At 38.0% G+C, this 26,174-nt stretch overlaps 1 protein-coding gene and 1 non-coding gene across 7 annotated transcripts in view; both read left to right on the top strand.

Annotated features, from left to right (window-relative positions):
• Positions 1-26,174, top strand: part of CDK6 (cyclin dependent kinase 6) — a 231,775-nt gene that overhangs the window by 119,473 nt on the left and 86,128 nt on the right. The window lies entirely within an intron of this gene.
• LOC112209974 (U6 spliceosomal RNA) lies at positions 15,363-15,469 on the top strand. The gene has a single exon (XR_002944944.3). It is a non-coding gene; the product is annotated as a U6 spliceosomal RNA (small nuclear RNA).

Raw genomic sequence — 26,174 nt, 5'->3', positions numbered from 1 at the left:
GAGATGGGGGTCTCATTATGTTGCCCAGGCTGATCTCAAACTCCTCAAGCAATCCTCTTGTCTCAGCCTCCCAAAGTGCTGAGATTACAGACATGAGCTACCATGCCTGGGCCTGTTTTTCATATGGACACCCTATATGATGCCATTCAAAATCTCAAAAGCCTGAGGCCAAACTGGATATAAAGACTAAGCATTGTCTTAAGATTAATGAGACCATATGCTTCAGAAAGTTTTGCAAGTAAAGGGCTTCTCAGGGATCCGGAAGATGAAAAAACATTTTGCCTCCTACATTTAACATTTTTGGGAATATGCCTCTGTGCTAGTTTAGGGGCTTATCTGAAGAGTTCTATTTAATGAGATAATTCCATCTCCCCTAAATTTGCTTAACTCAACGCAAGTGTTATATTCATACTCATAGGAGTATGAGACATGGTCCTTGGAATTGAATATAAAGCAACATTTCAATAACTTGGATTTTTGTGTCCTCTTTAATTCTTTGGACACGTGAGCTGCTTATATTTTAGAGCTGTCACTGCTTCCTTGTAAGGAAAGGAGAGGTGACAATATTTTGCTTAGGCTTTGATAATATCATAGTGTAAGTTTCTGAGTCAAGATAATGTTTCTCAAATTCTGTAACATTGGCCATATCCATTTTTATTCACTCAGTCCAAATAATGTATTTTAGCATTTCCTACAGTGCCTTCCTTGCACGAGGTGGGCACTTGAGTACATGGTGAATGAATGAATGAATCCTTACGATTCTCCAGTGCCTAGAGAATGAATTGTAACTCTACAGCATGGCATACAAAGTTTTTTGCAGCTCAGCTCCAACCTACCTTTCTGTCTTTCCATCACTTCTACCCAAAGTGGTAAGCACATAACATAAGCACATATTCTTTATCAGTTTTTCACTATTCTTTGAACTTAATTGCTTTCACAACTCCCTGCTTTTACAAATGAATCAATGAATGGATTTCCTACTCTGCATTCTCCATGTTGCTGCTTGTGTCATTGCATCATCAATTATAAGCATCCAAAAAAATTTTTTTAATTTGTTTTAGACACAACTTTCAACTAATCTTCCCAATTGCCTGCGTCACTCCTTGATAATAACTTGAGCTCTGAGGGAGTAACATTTACACTTTGAATGTGTGTCTGGGCAGCCATTCATAACCTTCAGATAATTATTGTGCTTCATCCCTCTTTATTTGAAATCACAAACCTTGCCAGATCTCCTGACTTGTGCACTTAGATGTTCTGTATGTTATGCTTTTATTTTAAAGCTAAAATCCCTTGGGATCTTTGGAGAAACCATAGTGTCCCAAGAAGGGGTTGAAAATGTCTGCATTGCAGTTTCCCTTAGTCATTTTATCTAGTCCATTTGGGTCCTTGAGAAGATTAAATTTATGTTCCTGTTATCTGTATAGGTCTCTCCAAAAGTTGAGCTCAGACTTTTATACAATTACTTTGTAGTGCCGGATTTTCTGATGCATTTATTGACTTTATTGCTAATCTTCCCAATGCATTTCTAAATGATAGTCTTTGGCTGCTGAACCATTCCTCTTATTGCTCCTGCTTTCTGCTTTCCTCCTCTGTAGGGATTGAAACCCAGGGTGAGTGACATTGTTGCACCCAGCATCTATCTACAAGGATACTGATGATTTTTAAATCCTTCATAAATTTGAATGTTGAACTTTACTGTTGGCTGTGGAGGAATAATCTACCTTCAAATCTCAGGGAAACATCCAAAAGAGAAAAGGGGAAAGCGTAGGAGAATTTACTTTAGCGCTGCTCATATATTTATTTTGAAGGCTGGCAGAATCTAAAAATGGGGCTGTAAATTTAACAGCTCAACCATAAAAACCCCAAAATAAGGGAGAAAAAGCTCTACTACTTCAGGTTTGGATACTGATATAAAGTTACAAGATTCATTTTCCTCTTCTGTCTTAAATTCTTTTTAAAAAATTTCTAGCACTGTCCTTCCCTTTCTTTTTTCCCATTTCGATTTTTAATAATTACTTTTTTAAATGTTACCAATGCTTTGAAATGTACGGAAGTGTTTTATAAATACATGGCTGGCGTATTTCAGTTGATAGATTTCATGGTGACGTTAAATACTATCTGCACCTTATGTAACGCTGGATGATTTCAGTGAGGTAGGGACTGCACATGGTATCAGTTCTTGTGGGAAAATATGCTTCAGTGGCTTACTGGCACTGGTTTTGGAATGTGGCATTTAAAAGTACCTTTTTACAGTGGGAAAGAATTCTGTCAAGAATAAACAGTCTGACCTTGTTAAATGGGCCAAAGTCTGTCTGTAACCTAGTTCCAGAAAACTAGCTTTTACTAGTTTAGAAAAAGCAGATTAGAAAAAGAAAAAAAAAAACTGTAAAACTTTTATAAAGTAAAGCATTTAAAAGCTACTATCAAGAATGTGAAATAAATTCCTAAAATGATGGTCTTCACATATATTCATGAGAATGTCCTTACCTGTCTATAAAATCCCATTTTTGCAGAATGGATGAAAGATCAAGACTACAGTTAGTCAGAAAAGGAGATTTTCTTTTTCCTGGAAAGACAAGACTGGCATGTAGAAGGGAGCTGTGGGAACAGCGATACAACATGGACCACTGTGGGAAACAAGCCCGTTTGGGGAGGTGAAGGAGTAAAAATTCCCAGTGACTCCCCATTCATTGCCCACACACTCAAGTCTGTATACTCTGAGCTCCGGAATGCAGCAGTCAACTGTTCCTAAACTTTCTCTCCATTCTTGCTTTCCCACCCACACCAAACCCATCTCCACACACCCTACGATCTTGCTATCCAGACCTTTTTGCTCCTTCTTGAAAAATCATGCCATTAGATTTTATGCTTCCATGTCATTAAACATTCTCTCTGCTTAGATTGCCTTTCCCATTCCCAGCCTAACAATCTCCTACTCATTCTTCAAGACTCAGATGCCACCTCTGAAGTCTGCCCAACTCCCCAGGATAAAGTTAAGTACCTACCCTCCCGTGCACTTTTGATTTGCCTGTAATATAGTAGTTCTCATATGGTAGTATCCCCATTTGTTTGACTTCTGTCTTCTATTTTTAAAAGATTAACATTGCAAAATAGCCATTTCAGCACTTCAGGTAACAACACACAGGCACATGGTAGCTGCTCAGTGAGTGTTTATAGAGTATATGTGGGTGGTAAAATAGGAGATTTCTGAGTAGAGGAGGTAGAGGAGGACTGAGCTTGGGAAGGGATGCTGTTCTTTAAATATTGACTTCCCTGAAAGGTGCCATTGTGGTTTGTATCTGCATCCATCTTGAAACTTAAACACCAAGAATTAAACTTATTTTGTTAGTCACTTTCATTGCTAAAATCTTGTGTTTCTATTTAGAAGATATTCTGGAAAACCAAAGTCACTGCATTTTACACAAATGCATGACTAGTCAGCTGGTTGGATATTGTCAAGAGTGCACAAGATCTCAGTGATACTAGTTTTTTTTTGTTTTTTTTTTTTTTACTTTTTTTAAATTTTGAGGACTTAAAACAAATTGACTTGGTATTTAAAGTTATATTTCTTCAGCTTTCAGTACAGAGCAAAAGAGTAAATGGAAGCTTAATCAGTGATACTCGTTCTAATCATAACCACTTTTAATGTTAAATGACTAATTTATCAATATTAATTTAAGTCAGGGAACATTTTTAATGGAGTTGTAATAGAAACCAAATCTTGGGTTCAAAAAACCAATATAGCTTTAATAAAACTGCATAAATGTTTTAAAAAATCAAATATGTAAAATCAAGTAATTTGCATATGGGCTTTGGCAAAGTTTTTCAAAAGCTGCCTATGCATTTAAAATATGATTTACTAGATTAAGATGCATTTTAAAAGACTTTACAGGTTTATGTATATTATGTAAAACTACTTATACTGTCTGGCCACTGTAGTTTTTACTTGATATACATTCAAAAATATTGTATTAGGAAAAGCCACAGATAGCCCATTGTGAATTGTAAAGTGTTAATGTCAACCGGGCGCAGTGGCTCACATCTGTAATCCTAGCACTTTGGGAGGCTGAAGCAGGCAGATCATGAGGTCAGGAGTTCGAGAGCAGCCTGGCCAATATGGTGAAACCCCGTCTCTACTGAAAAAATACAAAAGTTAGCCAGGTGTGGTGGCGCATTCCTGTAGTCCCAGCTACAGGCTGGGGCAGGAGAATCGCTTGAACCCAGGAGGCAGAGGTTGCAGTGAGCCAAGATCACTCCAGCCTGGGCAACAGAGTGAGACTCCATCTCAAATAAATACATACATACATACATACATACATACATACATACATACATACGATTAATGTCTAAAGAAGAGAGAAACTCACATGTTCTTATACCCAAACTGTCCACTGTCATGCCTTTTATTGGCAAGTAGATGTTAAAAATGTAGCACAATATTTAAGATTTTGACAAGATTGAATAGTCCATTTAAAGTAAGAAAAGCTTTCAAGAGTGACCTCAGCAATTTTACACAAGTTGAAATAAAATCTTGTCTTTATCTTTTCTTTGTATTTATTGTTCTATCTTTATTTCTATAACGACTTCTTGGTTTTAGGATGTGGGGCTGAAAAACTGCATTTAAAGGTCATGTTGTTGCTACTATATGCACAGTACAATTTGTATTTTCCATCAGCTTCTTTATCATTTGTAATTTTTGTACTCCTGTTTTTAAAGGCATCAAATTTTTTCAATAGTCGATTGTAGTTCTCAAGTATTGTTAGCCCCATAATATTTTAGAAAAATAAGATATTCATCAATTGCTTTATTTTTAATTCACATGCATTTACTCGGTAATTTTGTTTTTAGAAATTTGGTCTTAGTAGACAATTTTTTAGAGAGAAATAGCCCCATTTATAAGATAGAGTTCACCAAATCCAGTGGCATTTTTTGCAGGTTCTTCCACATTCCCTTTGTAGCATTTGTATATGCGAATCCCCGCTCCCTTAAACTCTCATGGTTCTTTTTTTTGGGGGGGACGGAGTCTTGCTCTTTCGCCCAGGCCAGACTGCAGTGGCGCTCTCTCGGCTCACTGCAAGCTCTGCCTCCCGGGTTCACAGCATTCTCCTGCCTCAGCCTCCTGAGTAGGAGGCTAATTTTTTGTATTTTTAGTAGAGACGAGGGTTCACCGTGTTAGCCAAGATGGTCTCGATCTCCTGACCTTGTGATCTGCCCGCCTCAGCCTCCCAAAGTGTCACGGTTCTTTCTTCAGTTTTTTTATCTGCATTCTTTGTTCATTGCTAAAATTATTTTAAAATTTGAACATTCCACCAGTGTGGTGGTTAACGCATGTAATTCCACCACTTTGGGAGGCTGAGGCGGGCAGATTGCTTGCACCCAGGAGTTTGAGACCAACCTGGGCAACATGATAAAACCTTGTCTCTACAAAAAATAAAAAAATTAGCCAGGCATGGTGGTATGTGCCTGTAGTCCCAGCTACTTGGGAGGCTGAGGTGGGAAGATCGCTTGAGCCCAGGAGGTAGAGGTTGCAGTGAGCTGAGAGATCACGCCACTGCACTCCAGCCTGGGTGACAGATAGACACTCTATCTTAAAAAAAAAAAAAAAAAAAAAAAAAAAAAAAAAAATTTGACCATTCCAGGTAGGTAAAAAAATGAAAAGGGAAAATCCTCAATGATCCTTCCTTCCAGAAAAAAAGCCACTATTAACAGTTTGTTAAATGAACTTTTATATTTTTTTCTACTTGTATACAACCCTCAGTATGGGTGTGCATGAGGGTGGATGTGGATGTGCCTATAATAGTATACATACAGGTTTTCTGTTTGTTTGGGATTTCTTGTTTACTTGTTTCCATTTGTTTATCCTAGGCATTTTGTCCATATCTAACATCTATTAGCCTGTTATTCTTTTTCTTACTTTCACTGTGTAAATTTACATAATATTTTTACTCAGTCTCCCAGGCTGAACACTTGGGTGGTTTCTCATTTTTTGGCTGCAGTGAACATCTTTGGGCTTATGTTTTTTTCACTGAAATACTAATTTCTTTTAGGATAATTATTTAAGAAATGGTACTACCAGGACAAAGGACAAAGAATGCACATTCAAAAATTTGATAATGCCAAATTGTTCTCCAAAAGGGTTTCAGCTCCCACTCCTGCACTCCTTAACTGAATGTGAGAGAGCTCACTGCTTTGTCTCTCCTGAGTGCCTCTGGCCATTGCCTTTGCTGGCGCTTTCTGCTCTTCCTGTCCTCTAATAAAGCATCCAGCATGTTCTGACTTCAGCCCTTTCTGTGTCTGACTCAGGTCCATGGCTGTAACTTTCATCTCCGTGCAGAGGTGTCCAAGTCATCCGTCTGCCCCAGTCTCCTCTGAGTATCAGCCCTCATCTCTGCTTTTCCCCACCTCTCCATCTGGTGTTCCATGGCAATAGAAACAGATCATAACAAAAAGATCACTCATCAGCTTCTCCTTTCCTAGGCAATTCTGCTTTGGTCTCCTTTGTTTAACTTCATTACTGGTAATCACCAAAGCTAGAATCTTCAGATTTTTTTCTGGACCCATTTGTAGCATCATATATTTAGTTACAAGTACAAAATATCCAATCAAAGTGTCTTGAATAATAATAACGTTTAAATCTGATATAAGAAGTCTGGACATAGGTAATTCTGCAATTGGTGCTGTTGCTTGATGGTATCATCTTGGTTCCGATAACCAAATGTTGGGAAAATACCATTCCTTCTTCTTTGGTTAGTTGAGTGTGTCATCCCTCAGGGCCTCAAGATGGCTGCCACAACTTCAAAAGCATTATATCACATACAACAGTATTCTAAGCAGTAGGTGAGGAAGCAGGGGCCAAAAAGGGTTTTATTGTCTCTTTAATCAGGGAAGACAATCTTTTCCAAAAGCTCTTTTCAAACTGCCACTTTAGGTTTCATCACTCATAATTGAATCCCGTACCTACCCATCGACCAATCAGTCTGTAGATAAGCATATTGCTACCCAAAAGAAAATCAGGTTATGCTAGCCAGGAAAGCAGGGGATGGCTGTTGGGTGAACAACGAATGTACAGGCCCTTCATTAATCTAGAGATACACCCCCACCAAGGCAGCAGGGCCACTGTATAGGTAGGAACATCTGCTGTTGGTTTCTTTCAGAGGCGCACTGATATATTCACCAATCTCTAATAAAATGTTTTATAAAGCACAGTGCATTTTTCCTTACGTGCTCCACATATGTTGAAAGCAGAAAGCTTTAGAGTTTCATGGAAATGTTGATTAGACTAAGAATGATTGCTTACCACACCCACCAGGACTATGATTCCTTAGATTCCTTAATAATAGCAATCAGCAAACACTTTTTGAGTATGAGCCATCTACCAGCAATCAGCAGGTAACATTCTTCTCATGCAAATTCAGGAAGCTAAGGATTGCTTTTAAAAACAGTGAGGCAATAAGAAAAATTATGTTAAACTAAGAACTTTTAAAAAGATGTGAATTTCATTAATATTATTTATGTAATTTATATTACTTAAATAGTATGTTTGTTATTAATATATTCATATGATTAAAAGTAATATTCAGTATTTGGATGCATAAATAAAATACATATATGTATAATGTGTATGTTCTTTTAGTTACATATATGTATATGTAAATCTGAAGTTGCCTCTACAACTCTTACCTAGCCAGATAAACCCTGATGAATCTAGGAGACAAGCATTGTTAGATCTAGGAGAGTCAGGGAAGGCTTCTCAGGGGAGCTAATTTTTGAGGCAGGCTTACAAGTGAGGAGGAGTTTGCCTGGCAAAGCACAGGGAAAGGTGTGTTCTAGGTATGGGGTTGAGAAACATCAGCTCATGTTCACACACACAACGGCAAAGCAGCAAGAAGTATGTGGGTTGTTGAGCAGAGTGCTTTAAAACCTTTTTTACCCTAAAAAAAAACAGTCTACTACAATGTGATGAGTGGATTGGTAGGGAGGATTTGGTGTGAATTAAGAAATTGATGGCAGGGAAACCAGCGTGGAGGCTGTTTTAAGAAAGATGTGTGACGAGGGGCTACGTGAGAGCAAGAATGAGATGGGACAGAAACTGGAGGCTGTTAAATGTAGATCCGGGGAAAACATGTTCATGTCAAAATCTGATATGAAATTTACTTTATGAGATAAATAAGAAATAAAAATATATTTATTTAAATCGAATAAGTGTCTCTGGTCATAATTGCCTTCATACTGTACTGTTGTGGATGTGTCCTGACACATGCTCAGAACATAGTAGCCACTACTGATGTAATCACTACTATTTTTACTGGCAGTGGTATTGAATATGTATAGTAATTTCTCCTGGTATGATTAACATTTTCATTCAAAACGGAACAAATTGTATAATGAAGAATCTCTATACGACATCTCACTAGTAGTTGTATAAATCAGAAATTTTCTAGTGGTTTAATGTTTATCCCAATTGTAATTCAGATGAATCTATCATGAAATGACTTTTTTTTTCTTTTACAAACAGAGCCTTTTAAAAAATATATTTCTTTTTATCAGGACTTAAATGATAGATGTTTTACTTTATTGGGCCTAAAGTGCCAGTGACATGGTTATGTTCTAATTAATTAGCCACCTATCTTTCTGTTTCTCCTTTTTCCTCCACATAATCCAGATTTTGCTAAAGTTGGCAAATTGTATACCTCACTTGTGGTCGTTATATGACTAAACCCTAATGAGGGTTATGTAATGTAAACAGCCACAAAATACCATAATTTACTCTTTTCCTTAGACAACAAGCACCTTGAGGGAAGAAACGGGCATCACGTAGATTATGCTCACCAAATAGCAATTGGTAATGATGATGCACTTTGAAGCTGTTTATGTCTATTATAAAAGTAATATATACTCATTATAGTCAAATTTGTGTGGTCTTGGTTTATCTCCATTCTCCATTCTTGGTTCACCTCATCCATTCATTTCTCAAAAATGGTAACACAGATTAGTTTCTCAATTTCAAAAGTCAGATAATCAAACTGGGGTTTCAAAGAAAGTTGTAAATTAGTAAAGAAAAGCGTCAAATTTTTTTTCAGCCCTTTTTCGATTTTTCTCTCCTTGGGGCTAATTACCTTCATTCACCCTTCTTCCCTCACTATTCCTAAAGAATAACAAGTTTAGAAATTAGATATTGGATATAATCCAGTAAGAGTCTGTTCAGTTTGAGGATTTTTTAAACAACTAAATATGCCTAAAAATTTCATCATCACCACTGTGTGTCTTCCTCCATCTGCTCATCTGCTGCCCATAATATCATACACTTGATAATGGCTGTTTCTCTTAAGAGAATAATGTCATGTTCTTGAGGCCAGACATTGTTAAGTTGGAAGAGTCTGGGAAGACAGCAGAATTTAAAACATTATATACCTAGCATTCTTTCTAATACTACATTTATTTATCTTGTGAGAGAGAAAGAGACTGTGAGTGTGTGTGTGTGCGCATGCACGCACGTTTTCTATATCTCATCAGGTATTTGTGAATAAATAGTTCACACCCTTCCAAGAGAATAAGTCCTTTCTTTTCTTTAAACAGTGACTCCATTGATGTTGTTTTAGAATTTCTTCCCTTGTTTCTCACTTCCTTCTTGGCAACATTGTTTTTGAAGTCTTGAATTGATTCAAGTGTTCCTGGAATATTACTTTTTCTCTCCTACCATTTTCAAATATAGGCAAAGAGATAATTTTTTTTGAAAAACATTGCTTCCTTCAAAAAGCAGTATAACGGCTATTTATACACAGTATAATACCACAGTACATGGTTAAAGGGACGTATTCTGGAACCAGATCTTTTATACACAGTTATTTTGCAACTTAACAAGCTGTGTGACCTTAAATAAGTTCTTTAGCCTCTCTGTATCCTGGGTTTCTTCTCTGCTAAAATAGAGAAAATGACAGTACCTATCTTAATAGGATTGTTGTGGGAATTAAATGAGTTAATACATGAAAAAGTGAAGTCCTATAATTAAATTATGTAATAGTAATACTCATCTTTGAACCTGAATATGAAGACAGGTAAAGAAATGAATATAAACCAATGAAACCATTTTATTACTGTTAATCAGTTACTTAGAAATCACTTTTACTAAAGTTTAGATTACTAACATCTTAGGGAGACCATTCTCTCTTCTTTCATTATTATTTCTCAAAAGAGAGAGTGTTTCTGGTATTCCTGAAATGATTATGTTGAAGAAATCTTTCCATTATCAATTATTTAAACAATGTTGAAGTCTGGGGAAAAATAAAATATATTTTTTCCAAGGCTACACACGTATCTATTCTTCGAATACAGGAAACTGAATGCACAAATCCAGACAGTTGCAGAATTTTCACTGAGAATCTAAGAATGAATCAGTGTGTTATTGTGAATGGACTGTATAGGCAGTATTAATTGCTTTGCTTTCAGGCACCATATCTCAGTGTGAGATCTCAGAGTCCCAGAAATCCAGTGGTGTTTCTTCAGTCTTTGTTCCTTGCTTACTTTCAACCACTAGGCAAGTAGTTGAGGATGGCACAGAAAAATTGAGTTGTGGCCCTGGAGCACAGACCTTCATGGTTGTGCTTTTCTTCTTTACCACCCACAGGACAAATTCTACAAAGACAAGAAAATTGTTTTTCACGAAGGACGTTTTGTGTATTTAATCTCTATAGAGTGGAAGGCAGATGACTGGAAAGTAACATCTCATTAATTATGAAAGTAAACTTCTTTCCCTACTGTAGTCAAAATTAGCTTTTTTAAAAAGACAGGGTCTCACTGTTTTGTCCAAGCTGGAATGCAGTGGCACAAACACAGCTCACTGTGCAGTCTCAGCCTCCTGGGCTCAAGGCCATCCTCCCACTTTGGCCTCCCAAAGTTCTGGGATTACAGGTGTGAGCCACCACGCTGGCCAAAATGAGCATTTTAATGTTATTTCTGTACTGAGCCATTTTGTATTCCACCGATCACTTCCTCTTGGGAATAGGTGGTAGTTAATATTCAGAAAGGTTCATTTCCCAAATAGGTTAGATTATTCTCCAGTGAATAAGTGACTCATTGTACTATGGATTAGGAATTAATGTCACAGATAACATACACTTCTTTCACATAGTCTGCTTAAGATGTGTCATATAAGAACTCTTTCAGCTATTAACCTTTCAAGAAAGTTAAAAGAAATTCCTGAGGCTTTCAGCCCAGCCCTTGTATAACCTGCACTGTCTTGTTTTGTTTTACAAAGCCATGCAGGAATGCCCCCCATTCAGAAAAGGAGTTGGTACCTAGACTAATAACTGAGTAGCACATTCAACCTGCAATTCTGGAAAATTTGTATTTAGCATTTCATACAATTGCTTATTCTCTAATTTAGTCTTTAAGAACATTTGTCTTAATATTGCTCTTATCTATCTAGTGCCCAATTCAGGATTCAGTTAAGCCACAGTACCATCTCCAAAGAAAACGTACCCTGGCTTTTTTCAGATTCAAGGTAAAGGTGTGGTTTGGCCACATAAGTAGTGTTGTGTAGAAACATAATTCAGGAGCTTCTGCAACATGACCTGACTGGGATCCACCTTTCTTTGGATGCTTCCTGCTCTGAATGCCCACAGCACTTCTTAAGCCACCCAATTCATCCTTTACATGAAACCTTTCACTCTCTACTTATGTTTCATGTGATTTCCAAGTTTTTTTAATGCTGCTCAAAGCTCTTTGAGACCAGGAACAATGATTTGTGTTTGCTAAGCATGCCTTAGCATGGACCCAAAACGTAGGAGAAGGTTGGTTACTTGGTGAACAACTACTTGTTATATGCTTCCTCTCTTGGTGCCTGAAGGACATCGTAGTAAAAATACTTTGGATATTCTGGATATTTTGTTACTATTTTGTGTATATATGGAATTCTAAGTACACAGTATACTAATGAGGTAAAGAAATTTTCATAGAAGCAAAAACCAAGAGAGTTTACCACTACCAAGAATTTTCTAAAGGATGTACTTCAAAAAGAAAGAAAATAATCTCAAAAGGAATGCCCGAGATGCAAGAAAGAATGTCGAGTACATAGATTGGTAAAAATGTCCAAACAGATTCTTAATCACAGTAAATGTAAATGGACAAAACTCACCAGTTCGATGGCAAAGAATGTTAGATTAGATTTTTAAAATATTTCTCTAAAACCAAGTCTTTGCTTTTTCAAGAAACACCTAAAACTGATCCTCTGTTGAAGGGAACATAAAATGATACTCTACTTTAGAAAATAATTTGGTATTAACTATACAGTTTAACATGCTTATACCATGAAACCCTGCAATTCCATGCCTTAAGTTACATACCTTAGAGAAATTCCTGCACATGTGTACCAAGAGTCATATTCAGGAATACTCTGCAGCATTGTTTGTAATACCAACACTCCAAACAACCCAAATGTTCATATACAAAGGAATGATTAAATTGACACTGGTATATTCCCACAATAGAATTATACAGCAGTGAAAATTTAAAAATGAATGAGCTATAGCTACAGGCAATAACATGGATGAATATTAGCAACAATATTGAGGGGAATAAAACAAAAATGAAGAAAGTTATAAAGCATATGGAATATGTATAAAGCAAATCTAAATATCATTTAGGTATATTTATAGATTAACATTTTTTAAGGAAGGAAATGAAAAACATGAGACTTAGGATAGTGGTTGCCTGTGGGGGTAAAGAGAAGTAAAGAAGCAAGGGAATAGAATTAGAAATACAGAAGAACAAAAGAGAGAGGAGGGCTCTGAGCACCCAAGTAGCTATCACATCATTAAAGCCTTATGTCTACCTCTTGAGTTCTTATTTAGATCCATACTCTTATTTAAAATTTCTTCAAGTTTTGCTATAGTTTCTGCTGGCCAGGCACTGAGCTGAGAGTGTAGAAATTAATGATATATATAAAATCTCCCCTCATTCTTGTCAGGAAGGTGTATGATAAACAAATTAATATATTAGATAAAATCTCTGGGGCCCAGCAGTGCAATAGAGTGCGATACACCGGGAATCTATTTTAGAGGGGGAGGGTGGTCAAAGAAGGTCTTTTGCGCAGGAGATGAGGGACAGAGCATGCTAAGATTCAGGAGAGCATTCTAGTCACAGGGAGCAGTGAATTCAGAGGCCCCAAGGTAGGAGGGAGTTTGGTCTGTCCAAGGAAAGCAAGAAGGTCAGTGCAGCTGAGGCAGAGTAAGTAGGAAGGAGAGAGGTCAGGGCTGAGATCAGGGAGGTAGTCTGAGGCCCCTCTGTGGGGGACCTGGTAAATGTGTTTGAATTCATTTTGAAGTGTAATAGGTCCATATTAGAAGCAGAAACTAGAAAAGGAGTTAGGCTGATAAACATAGGGATCATAACAGCAGGAAAAAGGCAATTGATAATAAGACACAAGCAAGAAAAAATTCAGGTGATTAAAATAATACACTTGCAGAGCTTACAAAGAGAAATGTAAGTAATCCAGGAAATCTAGTTACATCTAAGTCTTCATTCATCTTACCAGATAAATGAAATGTTAAAATTTTAGTTGCTTGCATACATAACACACAGATATTCTTTTATATAACACATTCATGTCATAAAACATGTGATGTTTATCTAGAGAATTGAGAATACTTGTTTTCTGCTTTGAATACTTAACCATAGGTCATATTATAATGATTAATGAGGTCATTTGAAATGTATTTTTACCTATCTTGAGATTTGCAGTATGTGTATGAAACATGTCATATCATTAGTTATGCAGTATAAAAAGAGAATTTTTAAAAATATGTCATTGCTTATGACTAAAATTATGATCAGAAGTGGATTTATCTGTGTCTAATGAGTTTTAAGCTTCAGAGCTCCTCACTTTCAGCTCCCATCACATACCAAGGTTATGGGAGAGGCTCTAGCAATATGGTCATCTGGTGTTTTTTTTTTTAATTGTGGAGGTGAGCTATTTTAAATGCAGCTGATTAACCTTCCACCTCACCCATCACAGTTCTCGTGTCAGGTGGCAATGGAGTGACCATGGGCGTTTTTGAGATCTGGCTAAGGGGATGTTGAGTTCATTTGGGTTTTATAAGCTCTATATGGGGTTCACTGGTTACATATATATCAGTGGTTCTCGATTAGGGATGATTTTATCCCCCAGGGGACACTCATCGATGCCTGGAGACATTTTGGGTTGTTACAATATGGGGGAGAGGGATGTTGCTACTGGCATCCAGTCGATGGAAGCCTAGGGATACCATTAAACATCCTACAATACACAGGACAGCCCCCTGCAGTAGAGAATTGCCCGGCTCCAAATGCCAAAAGTGCCCAGATTGAGAAACCCCCTAACATAGTTATGCCTGGCTACCCCAGTGTAGAAATGGCCTCCAGGAATTCACTTCCACCAGCACTGTGCTGACTTACCTGGGATTCAGAGGTCATTTCACAATATGACCATGTCCTGTGGTCTCTGGCACCAAAGTCTGTGGGTAGTGGAGGAGAAACAAGGTTTGAAACATACTGAGCCAAAGGCTAGTCTGAGGAGAATTCTTCAAGGCAACAGACATGTACCTTGAAAGCAAATGTTTCTATTCTCATCAATGCCTAGTTAAGATGGAAGTTTTTTCATAATAAGAAAATATATTTGAGGCTGACCATGGTAGCTCATGCCTGTAATCCCAGCACATTAGGGGGCCGAGGCAGGTGGATCATCTGAGGTCAGGAGTTCAAGACCAGGCTGGCCAACATGGCGAAATCCTGTCTTTACCAAAAATACAAAAATTAGCTGGGCATGGTGGTGCACACCTGTAATCCCAGCTACTCGGGAGGCTAAGACAGGACAATCACTTGAACCCAGGAGGCAGAGGTTGAAGTGAGCCGAGATCACGCCACTGCACTCCAGCCTGGGCGACAGAGTAAGACTCTGTCTCAAAAAAAGAAAAAAAAAGAATATACTTGATAATGCAACATATTTAATGATAGAAATAACCATGCAATTTTTCTTCTATAAGGAAAGAATCAGCCTTATAAGAATCAGCCAAAATAGATTTTATCAATATTCTATTTGATTATGGCTAAAACCTGTAGCACTACCACCAACAGTGATCACATGTGAAGTGACATGTTTTCTGCATCACAGCTGTTGATAAAAATAATCTTTGATCAACCATGTTATCTTCCTGTAGAAAATATTTCAAAAATTGCTGTCAGATGAAAGACAGTCAACGAGTATGTGCTCAAAAATAACACAGGGCAAGTGAGTTTCCTAGTGGAGGTGTCCGTTTATTAATCAAAATATTGTGATTTTATTTCTGCATTTTGTGGTATTTGTCAGCTTTTTAAAAGTGTGTGAGGTGCTCGCTTCGGCAGCACATGTACTAAAATTGGAACGATACAGAGAAGATTAGCATGGCCCCTGCGCAAGGATGACACGCAAATTCGTGAAGCATTCCATATTTTTTTTGGCTGGGCGCGGTGGCTCACACCTGTAATCCCAGCACTTTGGGAGGCACAGGCGGGCGGATCACGAGGTTAGGAGATCGAGACCGTCCTGGCTAACACGGTGAAATCCTGTCTCTACTAAAAATACAAAAAATTAGCCGGGTGTGGTTGCAGGCGCCTGTAGTCCCAGCTACTCGGGAGGCTGAGGCAGGAGAATGGCCTGAACCCGGGAGGCGGAGCTTGCAGTGAGTGGAGATCGCACCACTACACTCCAGCCTGGGCGACAGAGCGAGACTCCGTCTCGAAAAAAAAAAAAAAAGTGTGTAAGCTTTAGACTTCACAAACCAGAGATTGCCCCTGTTAATGATAATATTAAGTTTGTATTTTAATCAAGTGAATAAACCTTTGAATGTGAATTCCATCAGTGCATCTCTACAACATATACTTGCAAATTAATCTATATTTTTCTGTGCTCATCTTCACTTCTGAGTCTGTAGCCTTGGAGTCAGTGCTCTTCTAATCTCACTACCTGGGCGCTTGATCCCATCCACTTTGATCCTCTCCAGATCCTGGTTCCATCGTGTCTCTGCTGCCCCCATGCCTTCAAGCACAGTCTGTACCCACTGTTTTCCAAAGAAGCCTTAAAGGGGCCAGAGGTTCTGGGCAGAGTTAGAGGCAAGTGGGAAAGGCATGGTAGGCAGAGAGAGCAGCTTCAGTTGGCTCTGTCGTCTGCCTCTTTTCTTCTGTAACTAAGGACTTCACTCTGGATGTCATTAACCCTTCAATTTTGTGCAGGCAGCCTTCTGCTGCCATCATGTTACCGCAGTGGATATTCTAAAGACCTCACCTTGTTTGGCATCTTCAGGTACATGTATGCTTCTCTATTCGTTATTTCTTGTAAATATCCACCTTGACTTCTGTGACATCGTGGTATCCTGCTTTTCCTTCCATGTCTCTCACTCCTCTCCACTGATTGCCCACCTCTGCCTTCCTCAAAGGTCCTGCCCTATGGCACATAGCCTGTACATGCTATCTCCTTCAACAGTCTCCTCCGCTGTGGAGGTAATCCTGGAGGCAGGGAACTCATCTATGTCCAACTCGGTCCACTCCCTTGAGCCCCAGACCCAAATATCTTTCTGAATATCATCCTAAGTAGCAAGCCTTCCAGTCATTCCCTTCTGGGTCCCTATTCAGGCTGATGGCCTCACCATCTACCTGGCCACCCAGGCCAGAAACCTGGGACTTACTTATCCTAGATTCAGTTAATCTTTCTTTCTCCTTCATTTGACTCATTTAAAGTTATTCTTCCTGCCTTTCCTCTCCTACTGCTGTGGTTTTATACATCTTCCTCCCAGAGCATCTGGATCATTGCAGCCTTTTCATTGAGATCCCTGCCTTCAGGATCATCTCCAATTTCAATCCTACACAGTTACCAGAATGCAAATGTAGAATAATGCATATCTGACATACACGCCCTGCATAAAACCCTTTAGTACCTCCCCTTCTCCTCAGGATAAAGTCCTAGCTCTGTCAAGTAACACTTGGGGTCCTGTTACCTGGTCCATGCAGTTTCATACTCCTCAACTTTTGCTCATGTTGCTCTCTCTACCAGTCATGCCCTTGCCCCTCCTCGCTGAAGCCTCTAACACTAGATACCCCTATCCTGCACCCCACCTCACCCCTGTGGAGTTGATGTGTATATAACATTTGCTGATAGCTAAAGTTTATAGAGCCAGGCACCTGCAGAGTACTTTATGTACCTTATCCATATAATTCTCCAGTTGCCCTATTAAGCAGGTACTATGATTCTCCATCTTGCAGGTGAGGCAACAGAGGCATGGAGAGGTTAAGCTATTTAGCCAAGGTGATGTAGCTCATAAAAAAGGAGACAGGGTTTGAATCCAGGCTTTTAAATTATATACGTCTACCTCGCACAGAGCTTATGCAATTGGTAAGTTACATGTCTGCCTCCTCTGCTCAGCTGTGAGCTTTTAAGAACAGATATGATGACTTCATCATCTGTGTGTCATCTTTGCAACTGAGATCCAATGCTTGTCACCTAGTAGGCACGTTTGTATATGTATGAATGAATTAATTAATTGTTGATGTGACATTGTAAATGTCTCATAAATCTCATGAGAAGTGCTACTAAGAATATGTGAGAGTAGTACAGATATATCTGTATTTCACCCGCCATGTGTATTGTCCATGAGGACATGAAAGAAGTAAAAATGATGTTACTGCCTTTGAGGAGAATTTGGTTTAGTAGAAAAATTTAAATAGCTGAAAGAACTTAAATATGGAGCTTTTAGAAGCCATTCTGATTCCTGTTACCAAGGGGCATTATTAGTATTTATAGAAATCAACTTATCTTTTTAAAGGTTCATCATGAGCTAATAGCTAACAGCATCAGCAGTTTAATTATTGACTTAATCGAGGTCTAGAGTAGAGGACTTCCTAGTACTTTGGGAACTCCTGGCCACTTTTCGTGTCAGCCTTGCTTTAAAAGGGATCCTAAAATGTGAAAGCTTTCTGTCTCTCTGATAGTGAACTAAGTTATTAGTTAAAATTTATCAGCCCAGTTGAAGTTGGCAAGATGATTCATCTTACATACATCAAATTCATGCAAAAGGAAGATATCAGTTACTATTTTAAACGCAAAAATAATATGCTTAAAATATAGTTATGGGAATACTGTGGTTTCTGGAATTGTCCTCCTGGAGAATCATTGAGACATGGTCTCTGATGTTCTTTATAATAGTAGCATGCTTATTTCATAAGCCAGAGCCCATATAGGAAAAAGCCTTTTTTCCACCATGCAAAGGCTTATAACTGAATGAGAAAAAAATAAATTAATTACATGAATATTAAGAGGTTACTTATCTATTATAACATTGGGCCACAAGTTGACTAATTAAAAGGAATGCAGGTTGGAAAGCTGCCACAAATCTGCTCCTTTCATTTAGAGGGCCACAGGCTGAAGCCAGTGATTGTGCGTGACAGACTCTGGGAACAATGGTGCAGTGCACAGACCGTCCAGATGAAGCATGCTCGTCTGAATTACACCGACGACAGGGTGGCCTACAGGCAAACAAAATGGTTAAACAATACATAATCAAGTTTTTATTTGGTATTTCCTGCGAGGCTGTACCAGTTGCCAGGGAGCATACTGTATTTTTTTCTTCGGCTGTATTAATTGTTGACCATAGCTGGCAGAACCCCAAACAGGGACAGATAAGGGGGAAAATGGCATCTGGACATTAAAGCCTCAAGTGTACTGGGGGAAAAAAAAAGCACAAAAAATTACAGCATATATCAGGAATTTTCCAACTAACGATGTGCGGATGTGGTAGCGCGAGGGAAAAAGAGCCAAACTGAGCTTGCTTTGTTCGCTAAGAGAGGCCCCCCTGTAACATTCCTTTTAGCTGTGCATATTTTGGCTTCATTTGTACAGTTTTAACTTTATACTGTGTGTGGAGAAGTTCAGTTGTAACTGGTGGTGCCTAATAATTCTACTGCAATAATTAAAGTTCATGGAGAGCTGTTAGGTTATTAGTTCATAGAAGCTGCTTCAGAAAACGGAGTCTAAGCTGAAAACTTTTTAAGTGACATGTCATTACTGTAAAAGATGGCAACAATTATTTTCTTTGATTTCACAGCAGTTTTTTTTAAAGACAAGATTCATTTATGGAGACAAATAAGAAACAACATCTTAAAAGCTTTGGGTAGGAGTGAGGGGCCCAGGCTGGGAATGATGAGAATATGGATCCTGTAGCCTGTGAATAAAACATTTTCCAACTGGCTTGTAAAACATGAAAATTTGTGATAGCATAATTTCATCTGCTACTTTTAGATTCCATTTAAAATGTGAAATTAATATATAAATGTTAGTAAATCTATTGCAGAAACCAAGTATTGCAGCTTCTTAACCTCTGATAGAAGTCATATGTGACTTTTAATTCAGTAATACGATGAAAAATCTCCAACTGAACACAGCTTCCTTCTTAAAAGATTGACATGCCTTGGAGTCCCCAATAAAATAGTAATTGCAATGTACACCAATTGGTTAGAGCTGTGAAATATGTTTCCCGGGGGCTTCTCTGCAGTGGTAGAGGGCTGTCTGCCTGCATGGTTGTCATACTCAGTGGTTACTTGCAGACTCTGGAGTTAGACCTGGATTTGGATTGTATCTCTGACAAGTGGCTAGTTGTGGGACTACTGTAGTTATTAACATGTTTGAATATCAGTATCTTACCTAAAATATGGGTAAAAAATTATGTGCCTATCTCACAAGTTTTTATGTTTAAGTAACATAAAATGTGTGAAGTCCTTAGTGAAGTGCCAGGCGTACGGAAGACCCTTGATAAACTTCGGCTGTTTTTCTTTGGCTATGTCTTCTCTGTTGTGCAGCTCTGGGGTTTCTTTGAGCTTCTCAAAACATTCCTTCTAGTCAGTTTCTGCATTAGAGTAAAATATATTTACTTAATCACCATTGACTTCCACAATAGATAACAAGGAACAGGTTGTTTGGTCTGTAATGAAAGCCAGGCCGATAGTTACGATTACTATTAAGCATTCTTCGAGAAGCTGAAATGTTATTAACTGTCTTCCGAAGCACTTATTAAGAGCCAGTTATTAGTCCTGAAAAACAGTTCTCTCAAATATTCCTAAGATGACTTCCAGCTACAGTATACATGTACTTTATGACATTATAGATGGCTGCCTGGTAACGTAGAGGCCAGGCTTCATCTCCAAATGTGAAGAGAAAATTCTCTCTCTCATTCCTGTCTCATATTTGATTGGATGATTTTAGTAAGACTTAATGACTTTTTTGCGAATCGGTTAAACTTTCTGGTGTATGTTGCTTTTCATTTTCTTCTCCAGAAATCTTAATCCTCCTGAAGACAGGAAATGTGTTAGGAGTTCATAGACTCTGAATATTAGAATTGCACAATTCATGACCCCAGGATTCCATATGCTGTCCATTCAATAAAGGGGTGACACTGTCAATGATGATCAATGTTTAGATGACAAACATCTTTAAATCCACAAAATTTCTCATAGACCAAAGCGTTTGTTCTAGTCCCTGACATATCGAACCAGTTTTTTCAAAGTAAATCATTTGATCTGGTTCCTGACATATCAAACCAGTTTTTTCAAAGTAAATCTTGTGTCCTGAAAACATTTTGAGGCCTTAAATAATACCACTCTTGAATATCATCATTTGAGTAACTTAGTAAAGACTATTAAAGAAATACACATATATGGTAAGATTTTGTAGGATCTTCTTAGCATTAAGAATAAAAGATTATTAATTCTTTCCCCGTGAAACAACAACATATAATAATAAGCTAAATGTGGTCAGCTTTGATTTCATAACGGGAAAACTCCCTTTTCATTTTTACAATTGGTGTTTTCTCTTCAGCTGCTTTTTAAGTTGGCCTGTTAGCAATTTAGCCTGTCTTTAATTTTAAGCACCATTCTTCTAGTCAGGAGATCCCAATAGGAAGCCCACTCTTGTAGCCTCGCCTCTCATTGGCTAGCTGGGAAAAGAGCATTTCTGCATAAATTGGATGCTTCCTTCTCCCCTGGAGACCAAATATGCTCATGTTTCACAATCCCCTGGTTTATAACCTTGAGTCCATTGCCTAAAGCTGGAAACTTTCACTTTGTAGAACAGAGCACACTCCGAAACCCAGATCCAATACCGCTGACATGTCGGTGGGTCTGACAGCAGATTGAATACATGCTTCTTTCTTAATCCAGTGTTTCTGAGCTGCTCCAACTGAAATCAGAAACCGATGTGCGTGAGAGAGGTGTCCTTCAAAGAAAGGTATTTCCTTTGTGCAGCTCCAGTGCACACAGAATCCAAGGGGTTAACGTGAGAGCTGCTTTGAAAACAGAGGCGAAGGTCACTGGCGGCAACAGCAAAGACTTTTAAAGCCTGCCGTCCTGAGCCTTTCAGCCTGCCTTCCCCACCCAGGGGATTGTAAACATTGGCTCCCAGCCACCTCGTCCCAAAGCACAAAACTTCTCTGTGCTTTCAGCATATACATTTATGCTTTTTTATGGAAGTTGAAGCAGAGGCGCATTATTGCTGTGAGCCCAGAGAACATGTCTCTGTTCAATGAAAGGGGAGGAATCCTGTCCTGCCAGAATGTGAAAGCATGCAGATACGCTTATTTAGCGGGGCTTCACATGGAACTTAGCCGCTGCTCTTAGTCTGACTTTCTCAAGTCAAAAGAATGTGTAGAATGCTGTCACTTAATCAGAACCCAGAAGAGCTCTTTTATCTGCCATTTGTTTGTAACTTGCAATATTGTCCTTATCTCTTTGTCCTTTAGCTTGATCCAGTGCCCTCAGATATGAGAACTGGAAACATGAAAGCACTTATTACCTTGAGCATTGCTTCTTGATTTTTGTTGGTTTTTTTCTTTTCTTTTTTTTTTTTTTTTTTTTACTTCAGGGTCCCTTAATCACCAACAAAGAAGCTATGAGACTTTTTCCCCCTAATTTCTGCCTTAGTCCTAGGATCATATTTGTTTAGTAATATTTAAAAAAAACCAAGATGATTTGTATATTTACACTGCCATTTATACCTGGTTCTTTAAAAGTCTATTATTGACATAACTTTGTATCATTATAACTTTCACTGATCATTTGCATGAAACAGAATGGAATTTCCAGAGGTATCATGTGTAGCTTAAATTTCTCCCTCCCAAACTTTTTAATATGTCGTAGGAGGTTAATATCCTTCTGTCTATAAGTAATTTCAGTCATTTGAGATCATCTTTTTCTCTTTGGTAATTTCTAAAGACACAAACCAGAGATATATTTCAATAGGTAGGAACAGAAAAATTATATCCCATGTCATTCCTTTTTGCTGTGGTCTTTTTATATATATATAATTTTCTATTTCAGAGACAGACATGTCTTCTGAAATGGCCACTCTGAGCATATTTTGTAATAAATTTGGATGCTTACCTAATGAAGCACAATCACTACACATTTCTGTTTGAACAATGATGCTTGATTTTGAAAAGAACACGAGACAGACAACAGCCTCTCCCATGTTACATGACATGCAGACATGATTGTTCTCTAGCCTGTAGCTACATTGATAAGTGATATGTGGCTTTGCCTTTTGCCACTCAGGCTAAATAACTCTTGAAGGTTCTTCACAGGCTCTTCTGGAATTCCAATTTTGCTTTATGGAACCACAAATTATATTGAGTAATTATTAATGTTCTTTCAGTTTTCCTCTTGGTTAACGTTTGATTTCTGTAAATGTCAAGTTTCTGTGAACAGCATCACTGACCTGGATGTATTGGTACACAGTGCAATGTTCAGATGGTGTCACTGAGCATGTAGAATTTATTTATTCTAATTATAGGATTCTGGAGTTGGAAAGACTTTAGAAATAATCAAATGTGACTTCTTGATTTTGTAGTTGAGAAACTAGGGCCTAACAATATAAAATTACTTTTTTGCAATGTAATAAATATACAAAGGTTATTTATAACTAATATCCAGAGGTATATCTGGATATAAATATTTATTTAAAACTAATACCCAGAGTATATCTGGAACAAAAACTCAGATTTCAAAATCTCAATCAAGGACTCTTTCCCTTAGTCCATCTAGTCACATACCCCCTATACTGTATGGTGTTCACAGATGACTAAAGATGAGACTAATAAATGGCCGATATTTAGATCATCTTCAGCAAGTAGATGAGCACATAAATGATTATGAACAGACATTTTGTACACTGAGCATGAGGCAACATGGGGTCTTGGTCTTTACTTATTCCCAAGGGTACCTGGTAACTGACATTTCAACCATTCAGCTTATCAACTTGCCATACCCTAATTTCACTATAAACTTCTCACAATCTGTAAAATCCCCCTTTTCTCTTGCCTATTTAATGTGTAACAGTGACTTCACATGACAACAGTGAACTCTACATCAAAGCTGACAATATGACCAAAGCTATTCACAGAGGCTAATTCATAGCACTAACTGCTTTTATGACTGGAAAAGAAAGATTGACTGTAAATGTAAAAGCCTTCAATCCAAGTAGCACAAAAGAAAAAGAATTCTTTTCAACAAGCATCGATTGTATTTACATATTACTCATTATGAAAAATTAAAACATGTTAAAGTATATAATGATGAATTAATTAGAATGTACCTGTATAAACTAGGATGCAGGAAAAGTTTAAAGCATAAATGAATAAATTAGAAAACAGATAATAAAATGGAAAAATAAACCTACCAGTTGGTCCTGAGAGTCACCTTCTAGATCACGCCAGCCCACTTTGCTACTAGGTAATAGAGCTTTTGAAAGAACTTGTGGCATATGAGACAGGATCACATAGGGCTGGGAGGGAGTGCTGATCAGGGTTTCTCTGTGAACTCAGCCCATATCCAGTTATTCTCAAGCCTAGGCACCCCCATTTCTTTCTCTACTTGTATCTCTTTCTCTTAACCCAGGTAAGAAAAACAAATACCTCCTATTTATACATGTTATAGGTTCACAGGTAAGCAAAAGACAGGGAAAATAGTAACCTGCAAAAAAGAGAGTTTGGGCCTGTGCAAAACAGACATTCCTATTAATAATTTTCCACTATGCAGATTATGTTTATAGTTTGTTTGGTAGGTGAACCAAATATGGTAAAAATACCAACTGAGAAGGGTACAAGAAGTACCCCGTGAAGAGCAAAGATGAAAAAATATTGTGGATGTACCAGAGATGAAAGTGAGTAAAAATACTTGGTTTTCATTCAGAAAATTTTTCTCTCTCAATTTTTTCTTCTACACGAGGAAAATCAAAGAAAGGCTTAGTCCTGTGTAGTTCTATTAAAAAATGAATTTATTGTAATATTCACAAGGAATTTGTGTTCCTAAGGTAGTTGTTTTTGTTTTTTGTTTTTTATTTTTGAGACACAGTCTTACTCCATAATTCAGGCTGGAGTGCAGTGGCATGATCACGGCTCACTACAGCCTCGACTTCACAGGCTCAGGTGATTTTCCCACCTCAGCCTCCAGAGTAGCCGGGACCACGGGCACGCACCACCACACCCAGCTAATTTTTTGTATTTTTAGTAGAGGCAGGGTTTTGCCGTGTTGCCCAGGCTGGTCTCGAACTCCTGGGCTCAAGCAGTCTGCCCACCTTGGCCTCCCAAAGTGCTGGATTACAGGCATGAGCCGCTGTGCCCAGCCCAAGATAATTTTCATACTCTTCATAGGTAGCAGTTTCATAGCCTTAGAAATTCAGGCAGAAATGTACTGTGATTGGTGTATATGGACTTATCTTTGGAGTAAAACAGGCACTCATCAGATAGTAGCTCTTGCTAATTAGCACATGGACTATTGAAATTCCTTCCTGTTAATGCCAATCAGTCAGATTTTGCTACAGAACACATTTTACAGAACTTTCTTTTTTTTTTTTTTTTTTTTTTTGAGACGGAGTTTCACTCTTGTTCAGGCTGGAGTGCAATGGTGTGATCTCGACTCACCACAACCTCTGCCTCCTGGGTTCAAGCAATTCTCCTGCCTCAGCCTCCCAAATAACTGGGATTACAGGCATGTGCCACCATGCCTGGCTAATTTTGTATTTTAATAGAGATGGAGTTTCCCCATGTTGGTCAGGCTGGTTTTGAACTCCTGACTTCAGATGATCCTCCCACCTCGGCCTCCCAAAGTGCTGGGATTACCAGCGCGAGCCACCGCGCCCAGCCTGCAGGGCTTTCATATGGGAAAGTTAATACTTTTCAGTCCTGTAGTTCTCTTTAAAGCAATAAGATGGCATCCTTCAGTTTACTCATTGGTTGCTCTTGCTTTTACGCTTACATTTAATGAGTTTTAAAAGTACAGTTAAAGTACTTCCCTGTATTTGACATCTGTGTCTCAGTACTCAAATTTTCTTTTTTATCAAAGGCATTCTTTACATCTGAAGTCTTACATTTCTCCATATATACTTCAGTCTTTTCTTTGAAGAGGTTTACTCCCTCTGCTGGCTCTAACTGTGAAATGAAAGCACGTGTAATCTATATAGTTCTGATTACCAATCTGAGGGATTGCTTGCATATGATGGTATTGCCTTAGACTTTTTTCTAAAATGTAAAATTAAACTTTTGTTTGGCTCCCTCTGATTCTGAATAATAAAATTGCCCAAAAATCTAAGAAATATTTTATATTCCTTTTGAGAACAATATGAAATTCTATGAAACTAATAGTGATTTGATAATTAAGAAATTCTGGCATGCACATTTACAATATGTAATAGGTGCTCAATAAATATTAGTTTCTTGATTGCAGTCATATTTTTATTGTACACAGACATTGTGTGTACTTTATTGTAGGAGCAATAAATCACCCATTCTGTTTAATGAAGTCATCTGTGTTTCTGTAGCACTTTCTCAATGCCTTATTATACTTCCAGCCACACAGTATTACAGTTATTTCTTTTTACATTTGCCTAGCTTGACTATGAACTCTTCCAGGACAGACATGATATGTTATTTGTCTTTATAGTCTCAGCTTCTGTCTTGGTAGGTTGATTGCCCAGTAATTATTGATGAACTTCAACATTATACTACAATAAATGTCTTCTCATTTGCTGTACAGACAGCCAGAAAGTATAAGTAATTAGAATTTGTTCTGCACTCTACTTTTATCGTGAAGAAGTAATTGAAAGTAAATAAGATATTTATTCAGAA

Source organism: Pan troglodytes, chromosome 6 (genome assembly GCF_028858775.2).
Source record: "Pan troglodytes isolate AG18354 chromosome 6, NHGRI_mPanTro3-v2.0_pri, whole genome shotgun sequence".
NCBI lineage: Eukaryota > Metazoa > Chordata > Mammalia > Primates > Hominidae > Pan > Pan troglodytes.
Note: the sequence above shows the minus strand (reverse complement) of the source record. Positions and strands in the feature narration are given on the sequence as shown.